Source organism: Schistocerca gregaria, chromosome 9 (assembly GCF_023897955.1).
Source record: "Schistocerca gregaria isolate iqSchGreg1 chromosome 9, iqSchGreg1.2, whole genome shotgun sequence".
NCBI classification, from domain to species: domain Eukaryota; kingdom Metazoa; phylum Arthropoda; class Insecta; order Orthoptera; family Acrididae; genus Schistocerca; species Schistocerca gregaria.
Window position 1 is genome coordinate 245,036,047 of NC_064928.1, and position 25,902 is coordinate 245,061,948.

At 39.5% G+C, this 25,902-nt stretch overlaps 1 protein-coding gene across 3 annotated transcripts in view; it reads right to left on the reverse strand.

Moving 5' to 3' along the window:
* LOC126291663 (sulfotransferase 1B1-like) overlaps positions 1 to 25,902 on the reverse strand; it is an 80,012-nt gene that overhangs the window by 22,576 nt on the left and 31,534 nt on the right. Inside the window, exon 1 of one of the 3 annotated variants that reach the window (XM_049985243.1) lies at positions 15,677 to 15,747. The exons of the other annotated variants lie outside the window; for them this stretch is intronic. The gene's annotated coding sequence lies outside the window, so the exon portion shown is untranslated. Of the gene's footprint in view, positions 1 to 15,676; positions 15,748 to 25,902 lie in introns of those variants that run through there. 3 annotated transcript variants of the gene reach the window in all.

Here is a 25,902-nt window from a genome sequence, read left to right on the forward strand (position 1 = left end):
TTCCAACAGGATAGCTGTTCCAGTCAGAATGCAAATATCTTGCTACATTGGTTTTAGGAGCACCATAGTGAAGTCAGATTGATATCTTGGCCATGAAATTTGCCCATTCTGAATCGATTGGAACACACCTGCGACACTTTTGGATCCCAGCTCCACCTCTAAAAAACACCGGCCCATAATTTAGAGGAATTGCATGACCTATGATAGACATTTTGTGCCACACACCACCACAAACCTACCAAGGATTTGTCAAATCCACAAAATGCTAAATAGCTGGGGTATTGCATTCAAAAGCTGCACTAATTCACTAAGAGGCAGGCAGTCATAATGCTATGTCTCATTATTGTAGGCTATGTTGCATAAGATGAGTGTTTTGTAATACCTGACTTTAGTGCGGTGCTGTAAATATTTTTCTTTTTGGTTTTAGTAAGGCTTGGCCATAATAGCCTAGGGATTACCCTAAAGCCTTTAGTATGTACACATTCAGATATTCATGGTAAGTTTTTTAAAAGTTTAAGTCATAGAACTGTATAAAATTGTGTCTCTTTCCACATTTTTGAGGATTACCTCACATATGTTCTATGGAAGGAACCTTAGCATATTAATTTCTTTTGTTAATATGTGTTATATATTTTTTTTCTCTTAGATGCTCCATGCCCTAGAGGATCTCTGAATTCCAGGTCTCTGGAACTATCAGTATATCTTGCCTGCTGTAATCTAAATCTAATCAAAGTGTGGTCCACTATCCCCTGCAGAGAACCTCGGTGAGCACATATCTATTTGTAGGATACTTAAATAGGGATGGCCAGGCAAATGGTATTTTATGTACTGAGAGCACAACTTGTTCACATACTGTAAAATATATTGATTTTTTTTTTCAAATTTCAGATTGTCAAACTGTATTCAACTAACTAACCCAGTAAATTCATAAATCGCACAAAAGAACAGCAAGACAACTGCCCATATACTACTGCGGTACCTCATTCGACTCAGTGTAGCAGTAAAACTGAAGAGCACTGACCCAGACCGTCTGCAGCAGAACTTCGATGTAAGTGTTTGCAGACCCTTCCTATTGCATATGAATTCAACAGTTTGTGCATTAACTAAACAACTGTAATTTTGTACATCACCTAACTCTTTTGCCAGCTGCTGTGGCCAAGCGGTTCTAGGCACTTCAGTCCAGAACCACGTTGCTGCTACCGTCGCAAGTTCAAATCCTGCCTCAGGTATGGATGTGTGTGATGTCCTTAGGTTACTTAGGTTTAATTAGTTCTAAGTCTAGGGGACTGATGACCTCAGATGTTAAGTATCACAGTGCTTAGGGCCATTTGAACCTAACTCTTTAACATTTCAGAGACCAGCCATGTGGAAGAATGTTGGGCCTAGAAAACAGGTCATTTTACCATTATTTAAAGCATTGCTGGCACATATCGAATTGCTAAATTTTCAAGAGTGATACATAAAAAAAAAGATCAAGTTTCACGATATATTTTTTATGTTTACTTGATGGTAAATTATCCTTCCAATTAAAAGTGAGAGGTGAGCTATTGAGCAATTTCTTCCTCTTGAGCTTCCAAAATTTCTTACTCACTCAACAGGCACGATGTATAACCTATACTCAGACCTGTCTTTCTAATGCCAAGTTGTGGCCTGGGCTATGCTTGGCCTTGGTCTACAGTGTGTTAAGTGGGTATGGCAGATACATACATCTATTGCCTCTTTATAATTAGTGCTTTTGATGCAGCGCCATCTACATTCGTAGTCTGCAAACAACTGTCTAGTGCATGGTGGAGGGCACTTCTGCTGTACCAATTATTATAGTTTCTTCCTTTCCACCATGTATGGAGCACTGGGAGAATGATCCTTTAAATACCTCTGTGCATGCTGTAATTAGTTGAAACTTGTCTTGAAGACATCAATGTCAGTGATAGAGATAGGGCAGAAGAATATCTTCTGGTGTTCTATGAGGGTGGAGAGGGGTGGGTGAGGGAGATTGGACAGTGAAATTATTAATGTCTCTTTTGCTCTGCCTCCCTCCCCAATGCTCTCCTGCCTCCTCCCAGCCCTCAGCACTTCTGGAGCTATTAAATCCCTTGGCTCACATTAGAACAGCAGAGGCCTAACATTAAATCCTCTTAGAATTGTAATGGCTTATTAGAGTGATGGCCCTACAGTAATGTTCTGACTAAGTTCTTTCCTGCACATGAACTCTAAAATTATCATATCACTCAGAAATTCTAGTGTTTCGAAAGAATAAATAGCTTTCTTATCTTGTAATTATTTTCCCGCATTCAAATAATATTGTTCAGCATATTAATCCTTAATTCAGTAATTACACTGCAATACTGTCACTGAAACATCTTCAAACTACAAATCATAACAAAAAATGACTGTTATCCATGTTGTATATATGTTTGTTGTTGTTGTCTTCAGTCCTGAGACTGGTTTGATGCAGCTCTCCATGCTACTCTATCCTGTGCAAGCTGCTTCATCTCCCAGTACCTACTGCAACCTACATCCTTCTGAATCTGCTTAGTGTACTCATCTCTCGGTCTCCCTCTACGATTTTTACCCTCCACGCTGCCCTCCAATGCTAAATTTGTGATCCCTTGATGCCTCAAAACATGTCCTACCAACCGATCCCTTCTTCTAGTCAAGTTGTGCCACAAACTTCTCTTCTCTCCAATCCTATTCAATACCTCCTCATTAGTTACGTGATCTATCCACCTTATCTTCAGTATTCTTCGGTAGCACCACATTTCGAAAGCTTCTATTCTCTTCTTGTCCAAACTAGTTATCGTCCATGTTTCACTTCCATACATGGCTACACTCCAAACAAATACTTTCAGAAACGACTTCCTGATACATAAGTCTATATTCGATGTTAACAAATTTCTGTTCTTCAGAAATGCTTTCCTTGCCATTGCCAGTCTACATTTTATATCCTCTCTACTTCGACCATCATCAGTTATTTTACTTCCTAAATAGCAAAACTCCTTTACTACTTTAAGTGTCTCATTTCCTAATCTAATTTCCTCAGCATCACCCGATTTAATTTGACTACATTCCATTATCCTCGTTTTGCTTTTGTTAATGTTCATCTTATATCCTCCTTTCAAGACACTGTCCATTCCGTTCAACTGCTCTTCCAAGTCCTTTGCCGTCTCTGACAGAATTACAATGTCATCGGCGAACCTCAAAGTTTTTACTTCGTCTCCATGAATTTTAATACCTACTCCAAATTTTTCTTTTGTTTCCTTTACTGCTTGCTCAATATACAGATTGAATAACATCGGGGAGAGGCTACAACCCTGTCTCACTCCTTTCCCAACCACTGCTTCCCTTTCATGCCCCTCGACTCTTATGACTGCCATCTGGTTTCTGTACAAATTATAAATAGCCTTTCGCTCCCTGTATTTTACCCCTGCCACCTTTAGAATTTGAAAAAGAGTATTCCAGTCAACATTGTCAAAAGCTTTCTCTAAGTCTACAAATGCTAGAAACGTAGGTTTGCCTTTTCTTAATCTTTCTTCGTAAGGTCAGTATTGCCTCACATGTTCCAACATTTCGACGGAATCCAAACTGATCCTCCCCGAGGTCTGCATCTACCAGTTTTTCCATTCGTCTGTAAAGAATTCGCGTTAGTATTTTGCAGCCGTGGCTTATTAAACTGATAGTTCGGTAATTTTCACATCTGTCAGCACCTGCTTTCTTTGGGATTGGAATTATTATATTCTTCTTGAAGTCTGAGGGTATTTCGCCTGTCTCATACATCTTGCTCACCAGCTGGTAGAGTTTTGTCATGACTGGCTCTCCTAAGGCCGTCATTAGTTCTAATGGAATGTTGTCTACTCCAGGGGCCTTGTTTCGACTCAGGTCTTTCAGTGCTCTGTCAAACTCTTCACGCAGTATCGTATCTCCCATTTCATCTTCATCTACATCCTCTTCTATTTCCATAATATTGTCCTCAAGTACATCGCCCTTGTATAAACCTTCTATATACTTCCTCCACCTTTCTGCCTTCCCTTCTTTGCTTAGAACTGGGCTGTCATCTGAGCTCTTGATATTCATACATGTGGTTCTCTTCTCTCCAAAGGTCTCTTTAATTTTCCTGTAGGCAGTATCTATCTTACCCCTAGTGAGATAAGCTTCTACATCCTTACATTTGTCCTCTAGCCATCCCTGTTTAGCCATTTTGCACTTCCTGTTGATCTCATTTTTGAGACGTTTGTATTCCTTTTTGCCTGCTTCATTTACTGCATTTTTATATTTTCTCCTTTCATCAATTAAATTCAATATTTCTTTTGTTACCCAAGGATTCCTACTGGCCCTCATCTTTTTACCTACTTTATCCTCTGCTGCCTTCACTACTACATCCCTCAGAGCTACCCATTCTTCTTCTACTGTATTTCTTTCCCCTATTCCTGTCAATTGTTCCCTTATGCTCTCCCTGAAACTCTGTACAACCTCTGGTTCTTTCAGTTTATCCAGGTCCCATCTCCTTAATTTCCCACATTTTTGCAGTTTCTTCAGTTTTAATCTACAGGTCATAACCAATAGATTGTGGTCAGAGTCCACATCTGCCCCTTGAAGTAAATATTATTTGCAACACCCGTTACATTCCCTCACTGTCTTTGGAATGTTTTAATGCAAGTCAGATTCAGTGGTAAACAGAACAAAATCTTGGCCTGGTGCAATGTAAATAAATCATGCCAACCAACAACCAATAAAGAATATAAATGTAAGATTGACTGTACATAATTTAATTTCATATTTCTCATTCAGCAGCAGTGGTGTCCCGACACTCTGTGACTGCCATTGTATTGTTGCCCTGTCATATTTTTTCATGAAATCTATGCCAGGTACTTTTTTCTCCCCCTGCACTTCTTGATCCTGTGTGGCATCATTACAAAATTTCTTTCTAGAACATATTCTTACATTCATTAACACATGACACAGCCCCTATTTGTAGATCACCTGGTGTTTGAGCAATATTCTTTAATATATTCTCCTATTCTTAGTTATTTATACAAGGAGAAAATTATCTACAAATATTCATTGTAGGTGAACCTTTACAGTCTCTTTAAAACTGACTCTCATGACTTGGTAAGCAGGCTTTGAGAGATAGTAGATGTCTAACCTCAACAGTCTTCTAAGTTGGGTTTTTTAGCATTTCTATTAGTCAAACAAACCTGTAGGAATTGTACAGCTCTTCTTTATACACACTGAATATCCCATTTTAGACCATTTTTTGTGGATTCCACACACTTAAGTAAGATTCTAAGATAGGAAGGGTGAGTGTTTTGTAATCAGTCTCCTTCGTTGCTTGATTCTCCCAGTGTCCTACTAATGAACTGATGTGTGCTACATGCTTTGCCTATGACAGAGCCTATGACATTGCTTAATTTCAAATCCCCACAAACTGTTAAACATGGGTATATGTGTGAGTTGGCCGATTCCAGTTGTGACTCACAGATGGTGTACTCAGAGGATGTAACTTTTCTGGCTTTTATGAAGAGCAGTGTGTTACATTTCTGTATATTTAAAGCAAGTCACAAATATTTGCATCAGTTTGAGACCCTATGAAGATCTGTGTGGATATTTGTAATGCTTTTTTCTTGCAGAAATCTGTTACAGCTGACTGCAACAACTGTAGAGAGTCTCATGTTACTATTAATGTTGCCCACCTGGCAACTGAACTCCCAGGGTCTCAACACACCTCCATGTTGCACAAGTTAATTTACTTCTACTTCAGTGAAGGTAAATCTTCCCGGTTGCTGGGCTGCACCAGTTTCCTCTCCAATTTCTCCATACACAGTTAACATTTCAACCCAATACAGCTGGTTGTCAAACCAGAAACATCAGAAGATGCTAGACAAGATCCCAACAGAGGTGTCAAAATGTCAATCCCACGTGAACAAATTGAAGACGAACACGATGTGACCCAGCAACATAGATGATTTTACCTTCGATTATGTAGAAATACACCAGACATGAATTATTTGAGGGAAACCATTTTGTTCATTCACATGATACAAGTAAAAAAGAAAAACTTATGCTTCCCACCCACCACCTCAAACTGTATGTCCAGGGGCCAAGGTAGGTGGGAATGAAAATTTACTATAAATTAAAAGGAAACAAGTTAACTTAGATGAATTTAGGTCCCCTTAAAAGAAAGCTAAGTGAGGCACTGACACTGTAATGTTATTACTCATTGGATGAATTCATGCAGGACGAACTGGAAATTTAAGTTGAATGCAGTGTGTTATATATCCCAAGAAATATCATTATAGTGTCGTTATTTATTTTAGTACTATTATTTAGTTGTGTAAAAATCATTTCAACTTCATTATAAATTTTTGATGTGTCTGCTATACTCAAACCAGATGGATTGCACATGTATGTCATGAGATGAATAAACCACCGTTCCACAATTAGACATCACTTGTACACCAGGAAAGTGTGTTGGGAGCCTTACTGCTTATGTTGTCTGTCAATAACTCGACAGACAATACGTATGATAGGAGAGAGAATTGTGCTTTGGAACACTTTTCAGACTTAACCTCAAGCCAGCCCTGTAATGGAAGTTTGCTGCCTCGGCAGCTGGAAGCAGTGGTCATGTCTGTATGTGTTGTCATTGTTGGGGTCTTCAGTCATACGACGGGTTTGATGCAGCTCTCCATGCTATTCTATCCTGTGAAAGCTTCTTCATCTCCCCATACCTACTGCAACCTACATCCTTCTGAATCTGCCTAGTGTATTCATCTTTTGGTCTCCCTCTACAATTTTTACCCTCCATGTTGCCCTCCAATACTAAATTGGTGATCCCTTAATCCCTCAAAACATGTCCTACCAACAAATCCCTTCTTCTAGTCAAGTTGTGCCACAAATTTCTCTTCTCCCCAATCCTATTCAATACCTCCTCATTAGATATGTGGTCTACCCATCTAATCTTCAGCATTCTTCTGTAGAACTACATTTCAAAAGCTTCTATTCTCTTCTTGTCCAAATGATTTATCGTCCATGTTTCACTTCCATACATGGCTACACTCCATACAAATACTTTCAGAAACGACTTCCTGACACTTAAATCTATACTTGATGTTAACAAATTTCTCTTCTTCAGAAACGCTTTCCTTCCCATTGCCAGTCTACATTTTATATCCTCTCTTCTTCAACCACCATCAGTTATTTTACTTCCTAAATAGCAAAACTACTTTACTGTGTCTCATTTCCTAATCTAATTCCCTCAGCATCACCTTACTTAATTCGACTACATTCCATTATCCTTGTTTTGTTTTTGTTTATGTTCATCTTATATCCTCCTTTCAAGACATTGTCCATTCCGTTCAACTACTCTTCCAACTCCTTTGTTGTCTCTGACAGAATTACAATATCATCCGTGAACCTCAAAGTTTTTAATTCTTCTCCATGGATTTTAATATCTACTCCAAATTTTTCTTTTGTTTCCTTCACTGCTTGCTTAATATAAAGACTGAATAACACGGGGATAGGCTACAACCCTGTCTCACAACCTTCCCAACCCCTACTTCCCTTCCGTGCCCTTTGATTCTTATAACTGCCATCTGGTTTCTGTACAAATTGTAAATAGCCTTTCACTCCCTGTGTTTTACCCCTGCCACCTTCATAATTTGAAAGAGAGTATTCCAGTCAATATTGTCAAAAGCTTTCTCTCAGTCTACACATGCTAGAAATGTAGGTTTGCCTTTCCTTAATCTAGGTTCTAAGATAAGTCGTAGGGTTTGTATTGCCTCACGTGTTCCAATATTTCTACGGAATCCAAACTGATCTTCCCCGAGGTCGGCTTCTACTGGTTTTTCCATTCGTCTGTATAGAATTCACGTTAGTATTATGCAGCTGCGACTTATTAAACTGGTAGTTTGGTAATATTCACATCTGTCAACACCTGCTTTCTTTGGGATTGGAATTATTATATTCTTCTTGAAGTCTAAGGGTATTTTGCCTGTCTCATACATTTTGCTCACCAGATGGTAGAGTTTTGTCAAGACTGGCTCTGCCAAGGCTGTCAATAGTTCTAATGGAATGTTGTCTACTCCTGGGTCCTTGTTTCGGCTCAGGTCTTTCAGTGCTCTGTCAGACTCGTCACTCAGTATCATATCTCCCATTTCATCTTCATCTACATCCTCTTGAATTTCCATAATTATGTTCTCAAGTACATTGCCCTTGTATAGACCCTCTATATACTCCTTCCACCTTTCTGCCTTCCCTTCTTTGCTTAGAACTGGGTTTCCGTCTGAGCTCTTGATATTCATACAAGTGGTTCTCTTTTCTCCAAAGGTCTCTCTAATTTTCCTGTAGAGAGTATCTATCTTACCCCTAGTGAGATAAGCCTCTACATCCTTACATTTGTCCTTTAGCCATCTCTGCTCAGCCATTTTCCACGTCCTGTCGATCTCATTTTTGAGATGTTCATATTCCTTTTTGCGTGATTCATTTAATGCAGTTTTGTATTTTCTCTTTTCCTCAATTAAATTCAATATTTCTTTTGTTACCCAAGGATTCCTACTGGCCCTCATCTTTTTACCTTCTTGATCCTCTGCTGCCTTCACTACTTCATCCCTCAAAGCTAGCCATTCTTCATCTAATGTATTTCTTTCCCCCATTTCTGTCAATTATTCCCTTATGCTCTCCCTAAACTCTGTACAACCTTTGGTTTAGTCAGTTTATCCAGGTTCCATCTCCTTAAATTCCCACCTTTTTGCAGTTTCTTCAGTTTTAATCTACAGTTCATAACCAATACATTGTGGTCAGAGTCCACATCTTCCCCTGGAAATGTCTTACAATTTTAAACCTTGTTCCTAAATCACTGTCTTACCATTATATAATCTATCTAATACCTTCTCGTATCTCCAGGCTTCTTCCATGTATACAACCTGCTTTTATGATTCTTGAACCAACTGTTAGCTATGCTCTGTGCAAAATTCTACCAGGCAGCTCTTTCATTTCTTCCCCCCAGTCCATATTCATCTACTACATTTCCTTCTCTCCCTTTTCCTACTATCGAATTCCAGTCACCCATAACTACTAAATTTTCATCTCCCTTCACTATGTGAATAATTTCTTTTATTTCATCATACATCATACATTTCTTTGTCATCTGCCGAAATAGTTGGCTTATAAACTTGTGCTACTGTGGTAGGTGTGGGCTTCATGTCTATCTTGGCCACAATAGTGTGTTCACTATGCTCTGTGTAGTAGCTTACCCGTACTCTTAGTTTTTATTCATTATTAAACCTACTCCTGTATTACCCCTATTTGATTTTGTATTTATAACCCTGTATTCACCTGACCAAAAGTCTTGTTCCTCCTGCTACCAAACTTCACTAATTCCCACTATAACTAACTTTAACCTATCCATTTCCCTTTTTAAATTTTCTAACCTACCTGCCCGATCAAGAGATCTGACATTCCATGTTCCGACCTGTAGAATGCCAGTTTTCTTTCCCCTGATAACAAACGTCCTCCTGAGTATTCCCCACCCAGAGATCCAAATGGGGACTATTTTACCTCTGGGGACTATTTTACCCCCCCATGAACCATGGACCTTGCTGTTGGTGGGGATGCTTGCATGCCTCAGCATTACAGATAGGCATACTGTAGGTGCAACCACAACTGACAGGTGTCTGTTGAGAGGCCAGACAAACATGTGTTTCCTGAAGAGGGACAGCAGCCTTTTCAATAGTTGCAGGGGCAACAGTTTGGATGATTGTCTGATCTGGCCTTGTAACACTAACCAAAACTGCCTTGCTGTGCTGCTACTGTGAATGGCTGAAAGCAAGGGGTGACTACAGTCATAAATTTTCCCAAGGGCATGCAGCTTTACTGTATGTTTAAATGATGGTGGCGCCCTCTTGGGTAAAGTATTCCAGAAGTTTGTATGTGTATGTTGTCTAATTCAGAGGAGGCTTTTTCACAGAAAGCTTACTTGTTTAACAATCTTTTTGTGTTCCCACAATTTAATCCTCGTACCCCTGAAAAGATGAGCAAAATAAGAATTAGTGTCAGTGGTGTTTAGAAACAGCTGAAATTGTTAAAAATGAACAAAATTCTAGGGCCTGATGGAATCCCTATCAGATTCTATACTGAATTTGCAGCTGATTTAGCCCCTCTTGTACCTATATTTTATCATAGATCCCTCAGACAACAAAGTGTGCCCAGTCCTTGGAGAAAAGCACAGGTTATATCTGTCTAAAAGAAGCGTAGTAGAAGTGATCCACAAAATTATCTTCCAATATCGTCGCCACTGATTTGTTCTAGAATATTAGGACATATTCTGAGCCCAAAATAAAGAGATATCTTGAACAGAATAACCTCCACCATGCCAGACAGCATGGAGTCTGAAAACATCAATCATGTGAAACCCGAGTCGCACTTTTCTCATGACGTACTGAAGTTAGTAGATGCTGTATTTCTTGATTTCTGAAAAACATTTGATGCAGTACCACACCTATGCTTACTGTTAAAAGTACAATCATATGGGGTATCAGCTGAAATTTGTGACAAGGCTGAGGACTTTTTGGTATGGAGGAGACAGAAAGTTATCTTGAATGGAGAATCATCATCAGATGCAGAAGTAACTTTGGGTGTTCCCCAGGGAAGTGTGTTGGGACCCTTGCTGTTCATGTTGCATGTTCAAGACCTTGTAGACAATATTGATAGTAAAATCAGGCTTTTCACGTATGATGCAGTTATTTATAATGAAGTGCTGTCTGAAAGGAGCTGCATAAATATTCAGTCAGATCCTGATAAAATTTCAAAGTGGTGGACAGATTTACAATTTGGTTTAAATGTTCAAAAATGTAAAATTGTGCACTTCGCAAAATGAAAAAAAAAAAAAAAAAAAAAAAAAAAAAAAAACCCGTAGTACCCAATGACCATAAAAACAGTGAATTACTGTTGGATTTGACCAATTCATATAAATACCTGGGTGTAATACTCTGTACAGATATGAAATAGAATGACCAAATAGGCTAAGCTGTTGGTAAAGCAAGTGGTAGAGTTTGGTTTGCTGATAGCATACTGGGAAGTGCAGTCAGTCTACAAATGAGATTGTTTATAGTTTACTTGTGAAATCCATTCTAGAATATTTCTCAAACGTGTGGGATCTGTGCCAGATAGGACTAATTGGGGATACTGAATGTGTACAGAGAAGGACAGCACAAATGGTCACAGATTTGTTTGATCTGTGGGAGAGTGTCACAGAGATACTGAAGAATCTTAACTGGCAGACTCTTGAAGATATATGTAAACAATTGTGAGAAAATCTGCTTAGAAAGTTCCATGAACCATCTTTAAATGACTACATTTGGAAGACACTACAACCCCCTCCATATCGCTCACATAGAGATAACAATGGTAAGATTAGAATAATTACAGCATGCATAGATGTATTCAAACAGTGATTCTCCCATGGTCCATACGTGAATGAAACAGGAAGAAAACCTAATAACTGGTAGAGGGGACATACCTTCTACCGTGCACTTCATGGTGGTTTTCAGAGTATCGATGTAGATGTAGATGTACATGTAGATGTCTATGACTCAATGTCTCAATTATATGGTGAGCAGTAGTATATACTTTTCATAATGATGTCATTCTGCCCTGGATTTTCCATTGTTAGAAGTTAAATATACTTTCTTATTCTATTTATAAATGATAGCATTCACTACATGTGTGATACAGTATTTTCTTAAATTGCAAAAAGTACTCTGGAAAACCAAGATTTTTCCAAATGTGAAAAATAATCCAAGGTACAACATGATCATGTACCTTGGAACAAATATTCTATGACAATTCAAAAGTGTTGCAATTGAGAAAATCTTGTCAATAAGGTATGCAATAGTCTCTATGTTCTGTTATTGCTCCAATACACACCAATAATCAATAAATGAGGTCAAATTAAGAAGTAGTATTATCAAAAAGGAGTTACACATTGAAAATATTTTGAAATGGAAACCGTTGGCAGCTAATACAAATTTATATTTTGAACACAGAGAAACTCAGTTCAATTGCAACTGTTGCATGTCCCATGATAGTAGATGTTCTTCTGTTTCAAGATACAAGATGCTGCATGGCTTAAGAAGTATAGCTTAACTGTCCACACATTATGTAACTAGTATTAAAAATATAAGTAATTGTACTCATCTTGAAACTCTGTAATTGAGGAATTAACAGTACCCTTCAGATAGCTTTAATACGTTAAGTGACACTTCATTATGTAGAACTCATCATATTTACGAAGGCTGCATAGAACAGACCCTCATGTCTCAAAATACAAAAAGAGTACAAAATGGTGGAAGCTGCTAGTGGCAGTCTCTAGTGCCTGTTCCTTCATATGATTCTAAGATCAGTCTCTACATTGAAACACCAACTGTAAAACATCATGTCTTCCTGGTTACAGTATCACCAAGATATGGCAGTCTCTCCTAGCCTCAGGCTTTTCACTGATGATGCTATTATCTATATGGAAGCACTGTATGGAAAAAGCTTCATAAACACTACTTAAAAACTTGATAAGAGTTCAAAATGGTACAAAGGTTGGCTACTTGCTTTAAATGTCCATAAATGTAAAATCATGCACTTCTCAAAACATAAAAATGTGGTATCCAAAGATTGTAATTTTAGTGAATCACAAGTGGAATCAGTAAACTAATACAAATACCTGGGTTAACAGTGTTTAGGGATATGGAATAGAACTGTGACGTAGATTCAGTCATAGGTAAGCCAGATGGCAGACTTCAGTTTTCTGGTAGAATACAGTCAGTCAGTCAGTCAGTCTACAAGAGAGGTTACTCACAAAGCTAGTTGGCCTTTTTTTTCCAAACCAGCTTCATATCTGGCATACAAGCCATGTCAGTGCAGTACCTACAGTGACAGATTCCACTAACAGCTGTAAACAACAGATGTTCATTCAACCAACCAGTCGCAAGCAGATAGTTTAAGTAGTGGACATGGAGACATAGCGCGGCAGTGTTGTGTCACAAATTGCATTGGAGGAACACCTCTAAATCAAGTCTTATATATGTCTTATATATGCAGAATATTTTGGAGAAGAGAGAAATGTGTGCAAAGTTGCTCCTGTAGCTTGATTTCTGAACGAAAACAATGCCCTGAGGATACCTTCTGCAACTTGACTGATATGCAAAATGTGGGCATATCTTTCCTGGAATAAATCTTTACAGTTGACAAGACTCAGTGTTATTAATATGAACCTAGGACAGAATGACAAAGTGTAGAAATTCGCATGAAGGGTCAACATTTCGATGACATAACTGACATTTGAGCCAATATGACACACAAGTGGAACGATATCTCAAAGAAGGACTTTTCTGATAGTTTTGTATGACTTTATGAATGTTCTGTGGCTTGTACTCAAGTCAAGGGAAGACTGCATACAACACCAGAAGCATTAAAATTGCCATCTTCACATTTTTTTATGTATTGTTAATCCAGTCTTGAAACTTTTTCTAGTGACTGTGTGCACTACAACTATCTACGTATCAGTGCAATAGGAGCCACAAAGATATGGTTAGACTAATGAGACTCCACACAGAGGCATTTATGCAATCATTCTCCTCACACTCCATATGTTAATGGAGCAGTAAGAAATACTAAAATGTGGTGCAATTGGAAGTACCGTTTATTACCTGTGTGACAGCGGTTTGCAGAGAATGGCTGTATATGTGCCCCGGTACGTAGTTCCTTGTCCCAGCTCCTGATGGCAGCCTGAGGTACACAGCTGGTGAAAAACCAGATGATGAGCTAAACACACTGCTTTGAGTATTCATTCTTCAAAATGCAAACTATAGGCTGTTTTTCACTTGACTTCCACCACCAAACACAGCAATTGAAAAATTCCAACAATAAAATGAAAATGAATCACTGACAACAGGTCCCACACTAGAATCTCCACTTTCCTCAAAAGCAGCTGAAATAAATGATTCAACTAGTACAGAAGTTTCCAAAGCAGCTTCAGCAGAAGCAGCTACATACTACGTAACTGCATCATTAACAAGGAAAAAAAAAAAAAAAAAATGCCTGATGTGCCAGCAGCCAATGACCTTTCATCAGTATTGGCCCCTCCTCAGTCTTCAACAGTGAAAGACTTTTCACCAGCTTCACCATCATCAGCAGTAACAGAAGCAAACAGAAGAAGTACAAGAACCAGGAAACTTACAACTCTGCAGGATGTTTGGTACCCAGCCTCAGTTACAAGACTAACATAAGGCAGATACCTTCAGATACACCAACTTCCAAGTCTAACTGCCATCAACAGAAGAATAACTGTGCCAAGAGCTCATCTAAAGGATTTTTTAGCATCAGGTCTAAAGCGAAGGACGCCACCAAGATAAGTGAAAACAAGTGCCTAACAGTGTTTCACCAAAACATTCAAGCCATAAAGAACAAAGCACAGCAGCTAGAAGTAGAATTGGAAACTTTTGATAGCCAAATTTTGTGTATCACCGAACAATGTTGCAAAGGGAAGGAAACTGAACACATTGCATTAGCCTCATATGACCTTGCATGTTACTATAGCACAATGTCAATGAATGGTGGAGGTTCATGTATCTATGTAAAAAAAGGTATGTCATTTAAAGTTAGATATGATCTTTTAGATCTAGGTGAGGACAAACATTTTGAACTTTCCGCTGTTGAAATAATAGGACCTGGCATAGTAAAAAAATTAGTCATATGCTGTGTGTACCGCTCTCCCAGTGGAGACATTGATATATTTTTCTCAAAACTGAATCGAAGCTTAGACAAGGTTTCTGGACCAAAAGCAAATGAAATTATCTGTGGTGACTTAAACATTAATACAATGAAGCCTGATAAGGCTAGCAACATATATGTCAATATTCTAAGCTATTATGGAGTATCCTCCCTTGTTAATTGTCCAACTAGAATAACGAAAGAATCTTCCTCATCTATAGATCATGTAGCTACAGATATTGATAGTAAAAAATGTCATATTTTTGTCCAAAACATGGGCCTATCAGACAACCTCTGCTCAATCTTCAAAAAACTAACATTCATGTAGAAAGTCTTCCTAAGCTGTGTACATACAAAAGAATGTTTTCCAAATCAGCCCTGTATGACTTTAAATCATTTAAATCCCAGCCAGAATGGGGGAGAGGGGGGGGGGGGAGTCTATGCAGAAACTAATGCAAATCAGAAATTTATCAAGTTCATGTCAATTTTTAAACTAGGAATTGAAGAGATGTTTCCCAAAACTCTTTATCAAATTAAAACTACAAAGAGATATCAATGGGTGACTACAGGTATCAAAAAATCCCCAGAAACGCTTAGATATCTCAACTCCATAAAAAATAATCAATCTAACCCAGAAGTTCTGCAATTCTACAAAAAGTACAGGAATATATACAGAAAGGTACTGCTAGCTACAAAAAAACTTTCAAACAACAAAATATTTCTTCAAGCTGAAAACAAGAGCAAAGCAGCCTGGAACATCATCAAACAGGAAACATCTAACTCTGCTAAAAGGACCTCAATTCACATATTAAAAATAAAGATGTACCAGTAGGTAACCCTAAAAAATTAGCTGATTTTGTAAACTCATATTTCAGTAGTACTGCAAAAAAATTAGAGCAGAAATTTCCAGATACATATGATTTACCTGCTCAGAACCAGCCAACGAACTCAATGGTGCTCTTGCCAACTACAGAAAGGGAGGTGGCACTTGTAGTACACCAACTAAAAAATAAAACTTCAGTAGGACTTGATGAAATCCCAGTCTGTGTAATTAAAGAATGTATAGACTCCATAAAGGGCCCATTAACAGACATAATTAATGAATCTTTCTAATCTGGATACTTTCCGGAGTACCTAAAACAAGCACAAGTTATACCTGTCCTTAAAAACAGAGATGTGGAAACTGTAGAGAACTACAGGCCGATTTCTATACTGTCTATCACTTCTAAAATAATAGAAATACTAGTCAAAAAGAGACTGTTAAATTACCTGAATAAGTATAACCTCCTTTCCAATGACCAATTTGGTTTTAGGCCCGGAAAAGGCACACAATGTGCTATAGCACAGTTCACTAATGTAATTTTAGAAGCACTGGACAAAGGTGAAAATGTAAGTGGTATCTTTTTAGACTTGTCAAAGGCCTTTGATACATTTGACCACAAAATCTTAATTCATAAATTAGGGCAAATAGGAATAAGAGGTGAGCAAAGAAGTGGTTCAAATCATACTTGGAAAACAGAGTTTAGTGCGTTGAGATATCACAAGTTTCAAGCAATTCTTTTGTAAAACACCTGTCTGACCCAGAACATGTGAATATAGGCATCCCACAGGAAAGTGTACTAGGCCCAACATTGTTTATTATATACATTAACGACTTCCCACAAAGTATCAGACATGGAGAAAAAATATTTTTGCTGATCACAGCAACATAGTAATAACAGGTGAAAATCAAACACAACTGTCAGAAAGAGCAAACGAGGCTCTCAATGATGTCCACAACTGGTCATTAAAAATAAAGTAACCCTAAATGTAAAGAAAACTAACTACATTAACTTCCAATTGAACAAAAAACACAACGCCACTAGAATAAAAGTTAATGATAATGAATTAGATTGTGTAACAAGTACCAAATTCTTAGGGATGAATGTAGACAGCCAACTGAAATGGACAAACCATGTCAACATTTTGGCAAAGAGATTATCCACAGCATGCTATGCTCTTAGAGTCCTTGCACCGGTATGCAATAATACCTGTCTTAAAATAACATATTACGGATATCTACACTCAGTCCTCAGCTATGGGATCATGTTTTGGGGAACAAGTACTAGTAACATACAAACTGTGTTCAAAGAGCAAAAAAGAGCCATAAGGATAATAACAAACAGCAACAACAGGGCCCACTGTCTAGAATTATTTAGAGAGCTAGGGATTCTAACTGTTTCTTGTGAGTGTATCTTTCAGAACATAATGTTCATTAAGAAAAATTTCAAAATATATAACACAAACAGCCTAATAAATTACCATGAAACAAGATCTTGTCACCACATCCATCTAGATAGAAAGAACAAGGCAAAGATGCAAAAAAGTATATTTCATAATGGGATAAAACTGTATAACAAATTACCACAGGAAATTAAAGAAATAAATAAGCCCCTCACTCTCAAACAAAAGCTTAAAACCTTCTTAGTAAGTGAAAGTTGTTATACTGTAAAAGAATATGTAACATACACTCCTGGAAATTGAAATAAGAACACCGTGAATTCATTGTCCCAGGAAGGGGAAACTTTATTGACACATTTCTGGGGTCAGATACATCACATGATCACACTGACAGAACCACAGGCACATAGACACAGGCAACAGAGCATGCACAATGTCGGCACTAGTACAGTGTATATCCACCTTTCGCAGCAATGCAGGCTGCTATTCTCCCGTGGAGACGATCGTAGAGATGCTGGATGTAGTCCTGTGGAACGGCTTGCCATGCCATTTCCACCTGGCGCCTCAGCTGGACCAGCGTTCGTTCTGGACGTGCAGACCGCGTGAGACAACGCTTCATCCAGTCCCAAACATGCTCAATGGGGGACAGATCTGGAGATCTTGCTGGCCAGGGTAGTTGACTTACACCTTCTAGAGCACGTTGGGTGGCACGGGATACATGCGGACGTGCATTGTCCTGTTGGAACAGCAAGTTCCCTTGCCGGTCTAGGAATGGTAGAACGATGGGTTCGATGACGGTTTGGATGTACCGTGCACTATTCAGTGTCCCCTTGACGATCACCAGAGGTGTACGGCCAGTGTAGGAGATCGCTCCCCACACCATGATGCCGGGTGTTGGCCCTGTGTGCCTCGGTCGTATGCAGTCCTGATTGTGGCGCTGACCTGCACAGCGCCAAACACGCATATGACCATCATTGGCACCAAGGCAGAAGCAACTCTCATCGCTGAAGACGACACGTCTCCATTCGTCCCTCCATTCACGCCTGTCGCGACACCACTGGAGGCGGGTCTACAATGTTGGGGCGTGAGCGGAAGATGGCCTAATGGTGTGCGGGACCGTAGCCCAGCTTCATGGAGATGGTTGCAAATGGTCCTCGCCAATACCCCAGGAGCAACAGTGTCCCTAATTTGCTGGGAAGTGGTGGTGCAGTCCCCTACGGCAGTGCGTAGGATCCTACGGTCTTGGCGTGCATCTGGGCGTCGCTGCGGTCCGGTCCCAGGTCGACGGGCATGTGCACCTTCCGCCGACCACTGGTGACAACATCGATGTACTGTGGAGACCTCACCCCCCACATGTTGTGCAATTCCGCGGTACGTCCACCCGGCGTCCCGCATGCCCACTATACGCCCTCACTCAAAGTCCGTCAACTGCACGTACGGTTCACGTCCATGCTGTCGCGGCATGCTACCAGTGTTAAAGACTGCGATGGAGCTCCATATGCCACGGCAAACTGGCTGACACTGACGGCGGCGGTGCACAAATGCTGCGCAGCTAGCGCCATTCAATGGCCAACACCGCGGTTCCTGGTGTGTCCGCTGTGCCGTGCATGTGATCATTGCTTGTACAGCCCTCTGGCAGTGTCTGGAGCAAGTATGGTGGCTCTGACACATCGGTGTCATTGTGTTCCTTTTTCCATTTCCAGGAGTGTAGATGTAGATTATTAGCAACATATGACATTATCACCAAAATATGATGTAACTATAAATGTGTGTATGACTAGTTATAAAAACTACACAAAATATGAGAAATCTGTTTCATTGTAAATGGAAATGTGTGCTCATGTATTATAAACTGATGACATCCAATAATATATATTGTTCCATGGATGAATAAATAAATAAATAAATCCTGTTCTTTAGATAACTTGTAAATGAAATGACGTTTCATCTTTTACTGAAATTTCTCGACTTTGCACACAATACATCATATGATCCCTTAGATACACCAGCAGAAAACTATTCAAAGTACAGCTGGTAATAAAAGATCTGAGATGTCCATTCACATCAGTTTTACAGTACTTACAAATGAGCATTACTATTTTTCTGGAAAGAACCTCTTGGATGAGGGCAACTTATTCCTTCAAAGCACAGTGGATTTGTCAGTTTCTTTTTGTTCTGTAAATGCTATTTCAGGTGGTTTCAATATAATTCTTGAATTTTATCCCCTCTAATGTTGATATTACAAAAGCTTAGTCTTGGAAGGAATTGATAGTTTTTGTTTGGCATGAGGGGAACAGAAGAAGTTGTTAGGCTATAACTGGATACCCTGCCTTGGTGTATGAGCACCCTTCCCTACTACATATAATGCTGACACGTGTGCACACTGCTGCCATAGACAACATTACTGCCTTCCTGAGTGTGGCACTAAAACACTAGTAAAGGCAGGACACTCCCACTTGCCTGCTGTGTTCTCACAAGTGCTTTCAATAATTTAAAGCGACAGTATTAAACAGCTTTTATCTCCATGTTCGACTGGAGCACATTCTGGCCTTATGTCCATATGACCTGTTTTGTTTCCTGTAGTTTGCCGCCAAGTAGAAAAGACACTTTGTGTATACGGAATTCTGTTCTTTGTATCGAGAGTTGTAAAAATACTGCAGGCAATACATCATATGATCCCTGCAGTAGTTCTACAACTCTCAGTACAAACAACAGAATTCCATATACACAAAGTGAATTTTCTACTTGGGGGAAAACTACAGGAAACAATCCCTGATAGATAAGGAGAGCTTCTGTGAAGTTTGGAAAGTAGGAGACGAGGTACTGGCGAAAGTAAGTCATGCTTGGGTAGCTCAGATGGTAGAGCCAAAGGTCCCAAGTTTGAGTCTCGGTCTGGCACACAGTTTTAATCTGCCAGGAAGTTTCACACTGCAGGTTGTCATAGTCTGCAATAAGTAAACATAGACAACAGAGGTTTTCCTAGTAGTCTCCGTCAGTTAACATTGTAACTGCTTTACTTGTACATTAGGTATGTAGCTTACATGTCAGGAATTACCTCATTTTGATTTCTTTGTCCATGTGTGTGATCAGTGTCTTACCAAACTCTATTAGAAACCGGAAGCAGTGAATCATCTAGAAACTGAATGAGGATATATGTAAAGGGCTGCAAGTCCTATAGAATATTTTTTTGTTCTACATAGTTATCTTCCTGTTGGTTACTTAAAAATAAAAATTGTTTGTCTCAAAATTGGTATTGTAAATGTTTAATTCAGATTTAATAAAAAATTGTTGACTTGTAACATGAAACAGAGGGATGTTGTAGCAAAAGCGATACAGATTTATCATACACACATACACACTGAGCTTATGTAAAACATGTTTCTGATAGTCATAAACAACTTTCACACTTATCAATAATAATAGGACACTCGTGCCTTTGGTTGTGATGAAGAACACTCTACTGAGTACAAAATAACAATAATTATATATATTTTTGATTTGTGTAAACTTGCATAACAAGTAATTGCTTTGGTTCCATAAAAGTGCAGAAGTTACATGATCAACCAATTGTTACTACTTATAAACTGCAATTTACATTTTCTAAAGTTATACAATACACAATGAACTGACACTGAATGACGTGCAGTTGTAATAATGTGCAAAACAAACAGGCAGATAAACAAAAAACAAAGAGAGATCATCAGCTCCCAGTCTCTGTCTCAAACATTCATTTATGTTTCTTTTCCTACCAATGCTACCAATGCTACCATTTATCCTACCGTTTACTTCATCATTAATATGCTATACAAAAAATTCTGAATGGTATACCTGAGTGGACATGACCCATTATGGTTTTGTACCCACTCGAGTGGACAGTGGCTTTCAGTCTCTAAAACTGAAGGAGGTGATACGATGGGAAATATGATGACACATTTGCTACAATCAAAAAGTAAAATAGCATCAACTAATTTGTGAGAGAAAGAACTGTACTGTAGTCAACTTGCCATGGAAATCACTAAAAGAGTTTTAGATATCTGCCAGATTTAACTGAAGAGGCAACGCTGAGAGACTTGTGTTTAGTGACACACAGACATAATTTTGTTCATCTCTAAAGTAAGTATCATGGTCATTTTGGTCTTTTCTGAAAGTATTTGACTCAAGTGATGCCTTGTACAGAAGTGAAATGTGGATGGTAAATAGTTCAGATGAAAAAAGAACAGACACTTTTGAAATGTGGTGTCGCAGAAGAATGCTGTAATTAGATGGGTAAGTAAAATAACTAATGGAGAGACACTGAATCGAGTGGGGAGAAGGGGGGGGGGGGGGGGGGATATCACAACTTGATTAAAAGAAGTTAAGGATTGATATGATATCTCATTGGGCAACAAGAAAAAGTCAACTTGGATATGGAGTGAACTGTGGGAGGTGTAAAAAATGTAGAGGTAGGCGAATTTTGACTACATTAAACAGTGTCAAACAGATTTAGGTTGTAATAGTTAAGCAGACATAGACAAGCTTTCACAGGATAGAGTAGCATGCAGGGTGCATCAAACCAGTTTTCAGTCAATAGATAACAACAAAAACAGCACCTTTATTCCATATTTCTTAGGCTAGTTTTTGTTCTTTCCCATCAACACTCACTTTTTTTATGGAACAGCAAATAATACTAATATAATATATTATGTATAGGTTATCTTGTTGTCAATTATGATCTGCAGACAGGTGCAACAGAAAGACACTTACTCATTAGCTTTTGGCGAAAGCCTTCTTCAGTAAAGGAAATATACATACATTTATTCACACAAGCAAGTGCACCTCGTGCACACATAAATGCCATCTCTGGCAGCTTGCACCAGAATGCAGCTGTCACATAAAACAGAAGCAGTAATTTGGAGGGGATGGGGAAAGAGGAAGGGGATAGCAGGAGAGGCAAGAGGGTGAGGGGATGAGAATAGGGAGGGGGTGATAGGGCAGGGGGGGGGGGGGGTAACTGTTGGGTGAAGGCTTTGGAGACAGTAGGTTGCCGTAGGCTGAGGCCGGGATAATTCTGGGAGTGGAGAATGTGTTGTGAGGATAATTCCCATCTGCGCAGTTCAGAAAAGCTGGTGGTGGAGTGGAAATTGAGCATGTTATGTTCTGCTGCATGTTGCACCACAGGGTAGTCTACATTGCTGTCAACTGCACTTTGGCAATGGCTGTGCATCCTGTTGGACAGCTGGTCGGTAGTGGTACCATCGTAAAAGGATATACAGTGTTTGCAGCAGAGCTGGTATGTGATGGAGCTGCCTCACCTCTGATGGGATTGGATACACCTGTGATAGGACTGGAGTAGGAGGTACTGTGTGGGTGGATTGGTAAGTCATGCACTGGGATCTTCCACAGGGTAAGCAGCTGGGAGTGGGAGTGCCATTTGTATAGACTAGGATGCTGAGGAGGTTGGGTGGGCAATGGAATACCGTTTAAGGAGTGGTGGGAAGGATCTGAGGTAGAACAACCCTCATATCAGGGCACAATGACAAGTAATGTTTGTAAGCTACTAATTTGATGCCCAATACCACTGTGGCAATTATCTACTGCAAGAGTCGACCACCTAATCTTTGAGAACAAACTTCTTTGAAAACTGTTGATCTCAGTGTGTTCCGAACTCTGTATTTGAGCAGATGTGTTTGTACCGACATGATCAAAATAAAATTAATTCATTATAAATGAGCAAATACTTAATGATGGGTTCAATGTTACCGTATGTAACATCTTGATCCCAACACCACCAGCACTAAGATTATTAAGATTATTTGCTCCCCCCCCCCCCCCCCCCCCCCCCTCTCCCGCAAACTCTACTGAAAGGTGAATTTTTGTGATCTCACCCAGTTGCGTATGAATTTATGGAATTTAAAAACCCAACTTTTCCCTGCTGGAAGTTCTTGTTCCCCTTGGTTTATCTGCTGTAACTGGTAAAAAACAAATTACTTTTGCCTTATTTATTTCAAGGAGAAAAAATAAAAACTTGAAGATTTTTTGTAGTTTGAGATGCCCTGCTAAACCCACAGGACAGGACAGTAGTTTATGTTGTGCAAAGGGGCCAAAATAAGTGATTGTGAGTTACACTTGAACATAAAACCATTTATTTGCTCCAACATTGCAAGAGACAAGAAAAATTATTTTTTTTAAAAAAATATCACAGCTTTATTTTTGGAACTTAATTTGCGGCTGAATGTGCTGTACAATCTCATGCCTTAAGGGCAAAACCATTTTAATTTAAAAATGGCTGAAAGCCAACAACTTTGAAAGCTCAACCAAAACCAGAAATTTAAAAGGCAAAGCCTTGTCTTAAAACAGTTCCTTAATTAGGCTCAAGGCCCAAGGAATCTGACACCTTAAGAGCAAAGAACTTAAATTCAAAATCAGCTGGATGCTCAACACTTCAGACTCAATAACATTAATTTTAAAAATGCCAAAGGCTTTACATAAAATGGTTCTTAAATTAGGCTGAAGGCCCAAACCATTTAACACCTTAAGGGCAAAACAACCTTAGTCTAAAAATTAACTAGAAGCCACACAAGTACAAACAACAAGAACGAACAAAAAAAGGCAGTTCACCCAAGGGCACTCAGAAGCTCTGAGGGTCAGCCTGTAATTCAAACACTAATGTTCACTTAGTTAAGACAGGCAGTCGGCCCAACCATTGCCGATCTGACGACAACCCAATCGACAGACAGTCAATGGACCCACCGACAAGATAACCTAGGCTTCACCCGACCAACACACAACAGGGAGTTCAATGGAACAACGTAGAAGGTATTGGCACCCACAGCCAATTATACATTGAGATGTCAAACTACACACTGTGCTCGATAGCAACAACACGATGAGGAAACTACACTGCCCGAATTTATGTCAATGGCCAGAGAAGGTAACAGTAACATTAACGGCCACAAGGCAGAAGATTCTGCTGGTGCACTTCAATTCAAATAACCAACTACAGTTAAACTCTACGAGAGGGTGGCTAAAATTTGCCAACTTGAAAATACACGCTGTTGCTCGTGGGAATATCCCAACAGCTGTCAATGAACTCCAAATGACACAATATGAACATTCGTGACTTGCTTGTAAATTAAGTCAAACTCAACTTCCATGTCAAGTATCAGTGAGCCACAAACCTCATAGCAATGGGAACAGCACCACACACTCTGACACAGCATAGAGGATGCCAACAGGGCTGGCCAAATTACGCAACATGGAGATTTCCTCGCTGTTCCATGCCAGCCAACCACTTGCCTAGGCCTGGAAATGATGAAAGGAACAAGTATATGGTGGCCAATGAGATGACCAAACAAATGACCAACCAACGGTCATCCCACTCCAATCCACCTCTGTCTGACAGTTCATGTGTGCCACCAGTGGTCGCCGAGCACAAGCTGTCGGTGCCTCACTGCTGCTCCATCCCCGACTTCACTGCTGCTGCATCCTGGCTGCACAGCTGGTCCGTGCCAAACTGACTGGCAGACACACAATGACCCAGAAGTACAATCGGTCACTCCAGAGATGGTACTACAGTGCACTTACCGATACGCGCTGCTGATGCCACTCACAGGAAAGTAAGGCAGGAAGTTAGTGATGCCACTAAATGGAATAAGAAAATGCAGCAGTACTGTAATTGAAGATGACCAACAGTAAATGGTCTGAACATGATTCGTGCATGACTCAACCTGCTCCCCTCAAACATCAACCCGGGGGGTGACATAGCGAAATGAAATTGACGAACAACTCCTTAATGAAAGCAAAAGACAGTGGGCATGAGAAAGCCACAGGTGAGATGCTTGCTCAGACCTGTCCATGCAGAGGGAACACGCCCACTGGCTGACGACATCCCTGCACCAGGAATGGACCAACCTAAGCCCCACGAGATGACTAACTCAAGTCTCCTTGCTAGGTCAAGGGGGAAAGTAAGACACCTGCTCAAAATCACTAGGCAGAGGAAGAACATGCCGACAGGCAACCTGACATCCCTGCAGTGAAGAAGGCACCGAGCTAAGTCTCAGAAGATGACAAGTTAAAGAACTATTCGCAGTTGAGAATGAAAAGACCTATTGTGAGTAATGCATTAACTATGCCCACACCCTATCTCCTGACTGTCCCTAATTTGAGTGCCTTACAAACACAAATAGTGTCCTCAAGGTCTCTAACAGGCTCAAACAAAAGTTCAACTGCTGCTCCTGTCTCACAACAGTACCGTAATTGAAGATGACAAACAATAAATGGCCTGAACATGAACCGTGCGTGGCTCACAGTTCTGTCAGAGAGTAAAGGACTAGGAATAGCAATTGAGCAGAAGGGATAGTCTCTTGAAATAGGTCACAAGACAAAAAAGAACAAAAGTGAAATATGCGTAATAGAATGCAGTATAATTAAACTGGACATTTGTGAGAGAAGTAGTTTAGCAAATGAGACTGTGAAAGTAGTAGATGTGTTTTGGTATTAGGACAGAAAACAGCTGACATTGATTGAGAAGAGAGAATATAAAATGCATTTGATGATAGCAGGAGAATCAAGAATTTATTAACAGTAAATGTAAATTTAACCATCGAGCAGGTGTGCTTACATATAAAGTGCACCAGTCACAGATAACATTGTCTTGTATCATTCTACTGTTGTTTTACAACTGTGGGCCCATACCTATTTCTTAATCATTGCTTCAGCTAACGTAGTGATACGTTCTGTTGTCATACTTGCAAGTGAGCATCATTAATGAAAATGATCCAAATTCTGAAGTATCAACATAATCCCACAGTGAGGCAGTTATCTATAAGGTAATTAGTCATCAAATAAGCAATTGGCAGGGATCTGATGAAACTACACTGTTTAATGCTTTGAATGGATCATTAGTATCGGGTGACACTGGTATGTGGCAACAGAGTGAAGTAATGAAAGTTT